Consider the following 9,051-nt stretch of genomic DNA (forward strand, 5'->3'; position numbering starts at 1 on the left):
TGGTACCTGAGGCCTGTGCGGCCACTATTTGCCTCGCGGCAATGGGCAACCAATCCAACAGCCACATCGCGCGAACAGGCAAGGCCTCCGACGACCGATGTTGATTTCATGATAGCTGTGGGCGACCAAATCCCACCTCTACCATGTGTACACAGTGTATCACGCCGACACCTATCGACGATGACTCCTGAGTTCCAAATAGATTCATAACTTTGCTCCATCATTCATAATTCATAATTTAATTGTCTCGTCCAAGTCAGTATTGTACCTGTGAAGTATGCGTCTTGTGATATATCATCTGTGGCCATGGGCGAGCAAACCCCACGGCCACAATACCCTACACAAGCAGCCAAGGCCCCCGGCCTACCCTAACGATGGCGTCGTATACAAACTCAAAATCAATTTGCCTAGATGCTAGTATAAATATTTTGTTGAATACCTGTCGATGGCAATTCAACGTTTAACACATGCATCGTGACCATGGGTGACCAAATCCCACAGCCACAACAAGCCGCGCAAACTCGTAAGGCCTCCGGCTGTTCCTATCGATAATATCGCAAATGCCATGGTCTGTCACTTCATTCTACCATAAAGCGTTAATAGTGATGTTCGGATCAACGTACCTCCGTATATAAGCAGCTTGAAGTGCTGCGATGGTCGGCAGAGTGCATCTCTCCACTCGTGTAACTGATACATTCGGTCTGGTTCATCAGCACCTGTTCACATCCCCGTTTACATGGTCGCCAGGTACGCAAGTTCCCAGCGACGCTACCGGTGATGGTATTCCAGGGGTCCTCCCCTCGCCCAAGTCTCCCGCAGAAAGATGCACTCTGGACGACACCGCTGCATGAGGCCGCTGAACTGTACGGCTGGGCCGCAAATTGTCCACTGATGTGCAAAATTTGTTCTCGCTATCTAATTGGCTATAATCTTCCAATCAAATCATTCGTCAGTCGTGTCATCATCCGGATTATGTTGACGTTTCAAATATGTCGGAAGCATTGTCGGATTCAATTTTGAGGTCGGATTTATCATCCTATGGAATAAAGTATGCACGCTGAAAGTGATGGATAATACTATTTATAAAAATATGCGAGTGCAACTCATTGTTATCTGGAGATAGTATTTTATGATTGGATATATTCTAACCAATCCTTGAGGACCTCCACAATATTCCACGTGTCGAAGTGAAATTCATGACGTCATCGAGAGAAGCGGACGTCCATGCTGCATTGGCTCAACCTTGCTGCATGGCGGGCATCGGGTGTCCTCACGTAATTTCACTGACTTCACATGAAAACCACAGTCCGTTGGTGCACCTTTATCACCCCATAAATCCTAACATGCACCCAGCCATCATCATCCACGTGAGAAGTGCCCCCGCGCATGGGCAGGTCAAATTTCCGGAATGGATTGCATGACATCACTTGTTTTGGAGGCGGTTGCCACCCAGGACCTTTGGATTCGGCATTGCTTCTTCGATTGTGTGGAAGTTACAACGACATCAACATCCTTGCCCGGTCCCCTATCTACCAAGATCTGTACAACGGCAAGGCAATGTGCTCTGCTTAAAAAATCAACGGGACTAGCTGGATGACCCCTTACTACTTGGTGGATGGGATTTACCCTGACTGGACTGTGTTTGTCAAGACGCTTTCATCCCTCGACATAGCCAAGATGCAGTACTTTACCTGCGTGCAAGAAACCTGTCGTAAAGACGTCGAACGAGCATTTGGCGTCCTACAAGGTCGGTGACACATTATGGCCAAGCCATGCAAGCTTTGGCTTCAAAGAGACATGGGCACCATAATGAAAGCGTGCATTATCATGCACAACATGGTTATTGAGCGATGACAGTGAGTAGATTCTTCTACGTCCCAAGAGAACAGTGCCGTGCGAAGTATACTCTTTGGCCTCTAATATTCTAATATGGCGCGAGTTTGAGATGCATTCGGGCATAATGAATTGCAAAATGATATAATTGAGCACCTTCCAGGAAAAAGGTCTACACCCGACTGACTAGTAGTTGAGGTTTACAAGTCGTTGCAATATGTGTGTTCGATAAATCACCATGAGAGCGATAGTAAAGTACTACAATCAACGACGAATTTTAAGGGACAACGGAAGTTTTCAACAAGGTGGGAAACATTGGCCAATTAGATTCAAATAAGCAAATAATTCTCGATGATTGGTCGAAGTATGGTTTGCCGCGGAAACATTTAAAATTCGGGCACTTGGAGGCGATGACACACATCCAGTCACTTCAAAGAATGCCTCCAAAGTGCTGCAACAAAATCAGTCCCCAGAAGAAGCCGCGACGTCGCTACACCCAGGCTGTGAAGCGCGCCATGCTGAGAGCGCTGCAGTCAGCATCAACTCGAGACGTCGAGGCGGCGACTGGCATCCCCAAGAGCAACTTGGGACGCTGGGCCAGCCAGGCCACCAAACTCCTCGCCTTCGATGGCACGGCGAAGCGCTTCAACCTCGATGGCGCTGATCGACCCGAAGAGATCCCCGACACGGCCGCTCTCGAAGCCTTCATGCACAAGCTTCGTGATGCCGAACGCGCTGTAACGTGCACCCACCTCATCAACTACTTCAAGCGGTACCATCGCGAGTGGCTCGACGGCTACCTGGCGAACAAGAATTGTGGATAGCAGTCGCTGCTCAAACTGCTGCAACGATTCTGCCACCGCCATGGCTTTTTACGCCAGAAGCCAGCGAAATTAAATAAGACTCAAGAAGACCTTGCTGCCATCCGATTCGCTGCTGACTACCACAAGGCGTTCGCTGGGTTGAGCGGCGATAGCATCAACAACGTCGACGAGACGGTTATGACGTACGACATGCCACCTCATGCAATTTGGTCGGTACGCGGTGGTACGGCGAAAATTGCGAATGGCGAGAAGCTCTCCATCCTGTTCATCAAGCGTGGCATGCACGGTGGCACGATCGAAGTGAATGAGTTTGAGTCGTACCCTCTTGGGCACCAATACGCAGTGCAAGAGAGTGTGTGGATGGATTCACAAGTTTGGGCCATGTACCTTCGTAAAGTGTTGAAGCCACAAGTGCGGAAGCCCTCGGTTTTGTTGCTCGACAACTTCGACCCGCATGTTAGCAAGGAAGGAGTCAAGATCGCCAGTGACGAGGCCGGTTGTGTTGTGACAGCCATCCCAACGAATGCCGCAAGTGCTGTGCAGCCTTTGGACGTTAAGGTTACGGCCCCATTTAAACGTCACCTGCGCAGTTTGTGGCTCGAAGAAGATCTCATCGAGGGTGGTGATAGTGAGGAAGATGTAGATCTCATGACTGTACGGTGGAGCAAAGCGTTTGGTGATGATTCACCGTGCCATTAAGGCATGGGCTCGTACTTCGCTGGAAGAAATCCATCGTAGTTTTGCTAAGGCTATTCCTCAATGAACTTTTCTTCGGCAAAAATAATATTACACTTTGTATGCTATTCGGAAAAATGTTCGACGCGCCCGGGACATGAACCCGGGGCTCACTCAAGGCACACTACGTGTTTTACCAGTGCGCTATCGCGTCAAATGCATGATTCTAGTCGCTTCATCGATCCGGTCAATTTAAAATACGTGATTGTTTGAAATTGTTCAAATGGCAGGGCCTGCAATTTGGTTGGCCACAAATCAATCGAATTTCGAAGCCCTTCGTCCAATGAATTTTCCTTGTCATGGTGAAATTGAAGAATAAAGTGTCCCTTCAAATCCGTCGTTGATTGTAATATGAACTAGTAGGGTATTAAAGTTACTCAGTTCTTGGTTGATCTGTGTGACTGCGCTATGAGACATAATCAGCTTTTAGTTGAGACAAATTGGCGACATCTTGAGGGGAGGTTGAGTTCAACAACATTTTGAGCAACATGTAGTCTGCAAATAGTCGATTCTTGTCCTCATGCACACGCACGAGATCTTGCAGCTTTAGGTTCATCGATGTCTCCTCCAACGCCTTGCGCTTCGCCTTTTTGCAACCTTGGGCGAGTTGCACCACTGTCGCCAACTTCATCACTCTCATCAAACGATTCAGCAAGCTGCGCTACTTTCTTGCTCGGTGGCAACACGTGCCACTTTGGGCTCCAGCTCAACGTACACCACACACCCTCATGCTAAAAAATCTCGTGCTCTAACGAGAGATGTAGAGTATGAGCGTCCTGCATAGCAACTTCGTCAGTCTTTCCACTCTCCTCCCGTCCTTTGACTTGGGTAAAGTAGCCAGATAACTTCTGCGTCGATCGGTTCAAAATCACCGGTTCTTTATTGCTTGTGTCGATCGCGCCTCACCTCCTGCAGCGGATTACCAGTGCCCATGGGCGTTGGCCCAAAAGAAGTCGGTAGTCTGGTCGGCGCCATTGATGGGGTCCTCCGAAGTGCACACAAGCAGCTGGTTATCTTCATTCGTCGTCCATTTGATGCCTTTGCCCATGGCAAGTGAAATAGAAATGAATGATGGGAGTTTCTATTTTCAGTCCAAATAGAAACTCGTGGCTATTATATAAGAATAGAAACATCCATTGGGGGTAAATATTTTTTAGTTTTAGCAATAAAAACCACCGTTGGAGATACTCTAAGCCAAATTTACTGGCCATTCAGTAAATCTGTGTGCCGATTTACTGATATATCGTCGCATCGCACCAGTATGTTCAGTATTTCGTTGATCAGCAAATATTTCAGTAAAAGCTCCACCAATTCGATGGACTTGGGCTGGATTTACTGGAGTCAGTATCCGGTTATAGTGGCCGGATAAAGATATCGGTGCAGCGACACCTCCAAGGTTGGTGTGATGGCGTAGGTCCAGGTGCAGTTGTGTCGTGACCTGGCACGGTTCTGTATGTATGCCGTAGTCGATAACTTATCAATTGTGGTGATGACTCTTGCGGCGTAGGTCAGTTGAGGCTGATGGCGCATTCGTCTGCGGTCGATGCTACCGCCGAAACTTGCCACGGCAGCATTGGTCGCAGGCGGCCGGTTGCGTGTCTACGCCGGTCCGTGGCCAATCCTGCCATGGTTGACGGGGTCTGTCTTGCGGTGGTCGAAGTTGTGTTGCTTGCCGCGTTGGTAATAGTCGTGCGGCAGTCGGTGGGTATGTCTTCGCAGCCGATAGCCGTGTTGCTATTGTGGCAGGACCCATGCCATAGTCGACAACTCGACAGGACCCGCGCCATTGACCGCCACATTGCCAAGGTCAATAGCGCGGGTCCTATCGAGCTGACAGATGCCTTATATGTCTGTATATCAATCACCGTACTCCGTTAACTAATTCACGAGAAACTACATTGGATGCCATTCCTGGTGATAAGGAAAACTTTGTACATTTAAAAACACTATACATCGAACAGTGAAACGTACTACTACGTAGTATTCACTAGAGTTTATATGTAATTAAATAAGTTTCGTCATGAAAAGTGTTTCGGGCCATTCTCTGATATCGGGCAATCTTACGTAACGTTAACGTTACTGGTAGTACACAGTCAGCACCAATGGTACAGTGGTACGCTTGTTCGGATAAACGGTTATTGGTATTCGGATCCACCCACTGTGAATGGCTCAGCCGACTCCCATTGCGATGAAGACAGACGTCGGAGACCGCGACTTGGAACCGAAGACTATCTACAACACAATTTGTGATCAAATGAGCTCGCTCGAGCTCTGCCATCCAAAGCTCCGACGACGAGGTTGGTTGATAAATGTACAGAGCCACCACCATATCCTGATCATTCATTCATTCATTCCCCTAGGCACGAGCAAATGCATCTTCCGAGACGATGCAAGCTGCTGTGATGGCAGTCAAGGGATGCGGCGAACTCGTAGGTACCCACCAAGACGTACGAAGTCACGCTAAGTTAATACTCGGCAAATACTGAGAGGTGGCTTTTGCTGAGCGGTGGTACATCGGGTATAGCTGTGAGGTACTACACTAGCTGAGTGGTATGGTATGTACTATCAATACACCCCTGACAATTGCTTCGATGGTAAACCTGGGATCGACTTAGAGGGAAATATTAACGTGTGCAGTCATCGGAAGCATTCATTGGTGTTGGAGGCTTCACATCAGCTTTATGATCGAAAAAAACCGTTCGATGACGTTGGGAGAAGGAGGAATGTGCTTCAACATGTTGTCGTACTGTACGTGTTGGTCGTCGATGCTTCCCCTCTTTAAGGTCATCGCAGTGTAGGTGAGAGCTTGATCGGTATCATTAGTATTTGTATCCACACTTGCAACCTTGAAGTTGACTAAAGCTGGCCTATTCAACACTTGAAGTTCGCACCCCCGTTAAACATGACGACTGCATTTTCCAATTCCTTGGATTGAATAATTTGAGCGTCCGCATGGAGGAAGGAAAGTCTTAGACGATTTGGTCAAAAAGGTCGCTTCCTTCATGATTAAGGTCGTCAATTGCAGGAGAAGTGTGATGCTCTGAATCCTTCTTCTCATTACTTCAACAGTTTCTTCGAGTCGAATGATTTCATTCTTGGTTGGTGCCATCCGCTGGACAACTTGAGCCAACTTTGCAAGATAGGCAAGCACTGAAAGTAGCGCTCCAGCATGGAATATGTGAGGACCACCGAGTCGTGTTTTGTACCTTCGGTTTCGGTGTAGCAGCCGTGGCGCTGTCAAGCGCCAAAATGCTTCGGAGTTGTTCAGGCTGGTAAGCGCCACCATCAAGGTCTGCACCATTTGAATGACGTCGTCAAAGTGCATAGATATCAACTTTCGGACGACTAGGTTGAGGCGATGACTGGAACAACTCAACTAAGGTACCATCATGTTTCGCGATAGACCGAACAGTTGTCGGCACTCTTTCAGTATTGCCCCCGGTCGAATTTAAAAACAATTTTAATTGTGTTGTGTCGTAGAAACCAAATATACTTGACTTGGGCATCACATCATCCGGATAACATCCGGATGATTTTGGGGCACATTTGTGACTATCGTCCCCGATTTGAGCACGAAGGTCAAATGTTTGAAGCCAAGGACCAATAGGATTAATACTCGAAACACAAACAACCCCCGTTAACTTCATTCTTGATTCCATCCCACAGTGTGCACTCTACCTACAGCCACCCCATGGATGCCCGCTACAACCTCGATGACCTGGAGGACTTCACGTTCGACAGAGTCATGCAGGTTACAGCGAACGATGCCGACTTCCTGCGCTGGTGCATGAGTGTAGGGCTACTCAATCAAATGCTCTATGCTCTACCCAAACTGTTCGAAGGACATGAAGCTGTTTGCCGCCACCCAACGCTGGCGCTGCCGACGCGCAACGTGTGGGTCAATTGAACGAAGTGTGAAGTCTGGTTCCATTTTCTCCAAGTCGAATCTCCCCGTCCGCACCAATGTTCGTATTATGCGGCATTGGGCCTCACGACACCCGGTTCCTGACGTGATTGAAGACCTACGTGTGGCTTCAGCAACCGCAACGGACTGGTACAACTTCTGTCGCGATGTCTGCCCTACGAAAATACTTTCGATTGAAATGAAGGTAGTCAAAATTCATATGACTTAAATAATTTCATATCATTTATTCAAATTCATATTGTCTACTGATTTCCCTCGCTAATTGAAACGGGGAAAACTCGATAATTTTTATATTTTTATATTATTAAATGTCGAAAGGTTGTTTTCAAATTTTTGAATTAGCTCCCATCTTTCGTGTTCATAGTCAATTCCACATACTAGTATTACTTTCAGTCACAAGCATATTACAACCTTGAACATGAAGTCCAAGGCGAAAACGAGGATGTCCATGGTGGACAAGCATGAACAATATTCGAGACACTTAAACGGCCCTGGCGCTTCCTATTCTGACTTGGCTATATGGGCAGCCACAACGTTTGGGCTCTCGACGACGCCGTCCAAATCAACCATCGGAAACACTCTTGCCGGCAACATCTACAACATGGATGAAACATCGTTCTTTTACTGCATGTCATCGCACCGCTCAATTACACGCAATCGAGTTCCCGGAACAAAAAAGAACAAGAAAAGAATCACGCTTGCTCTTACCACGAATGCTGATGGGAGTGATGTCGTCGACCCGCTCTTTATGGGTAGTGCTCTTCGCCCGCGATGCTTTCGTGGCCAGTCTGGAGAAGAGCTCGGATTCGACTACCATGCAAGTAAGAAGGCTTGGATGAATGGTAACATCTTCAACACGTATCTGAATGCGTTGGATGCCAAAATGGCTGCACAAGACCGAAAGTTTTTGATGCTCGTGGACAATGCACCACCGCACCTACTTCACACCGAGACTGTGTTGAGAAACATTCGAGTTCGAATGCTGCGGAAGAATACAACTGCTTACCTTCAACCACAAGGTGCTGGCATCATTGCGTCGTTCAAGTCCAAGGTCAAACAGCGACAGCTGGAGAACGCGCTCGACCAAATCGATGCTCTCATGGCGGGGCGGCAGAAAGATTGTACGAGGTTCCACTTGTGTAGCCGATGGGCTGGGCCAAAGAGGCGTGGCGTTCCGTGTCACAGTCGACTGTGACAAATTGCTGGGCCAGAACTGGCATTCTTGACGGCGGCTTGTCTGTGTTTAGTGAGAGGATGTCTGAACTGGTGGTTGGCAACCAAGATCGTGTGGAATAATTTGACAAATGATAACTGTAACATTTTATAAACTGTTAAACATTGTCAAATGTCACCGTTTCGAATACAGGGAACTACGGAACTTACAGTTAAGGCCTACTTTTTCTTCGGGTGGAATGCAAATACTTGATGGTGGTTGGCTGCCTTACTTCGAAGTACGCACGCCTTTCCTGCCAATCGGAGACGTGATGCCCATTTTTATTGGCTCGAGTTGAGTCCGGATTTATATTTTGGAGGTCATTTTATTTGACAATCAAGGAGCCACTAATTTACAAGCAAGTCGAATGCCACAGACCAAGTTTTCTGAAGGATATTAGTTCTTGCGTTACAATGAAAAAAGTCGACTTGATTGATACAATGCTTCGAGTGTAAGCGAAAGCGTTTGACGCGGTGGCGCAATGCTTAAGTGTGACGGCATCAAAGGATAAAGGAAGGGAC

Source organism: Aphanomyces astaci (assembly GCF_000520075.1).
Source record: "Aphanomyces astaci strain APO3 unplaced genomic scaffold supercont1.59, whole genome shotgun sequence".
Lineage (NCBI taxonomy): Eukaryota > Oomycota > Saprolegniomycetes > Saprolegniales > Verrucalvaceae > Aphanomyces > Aphanomyces astaci.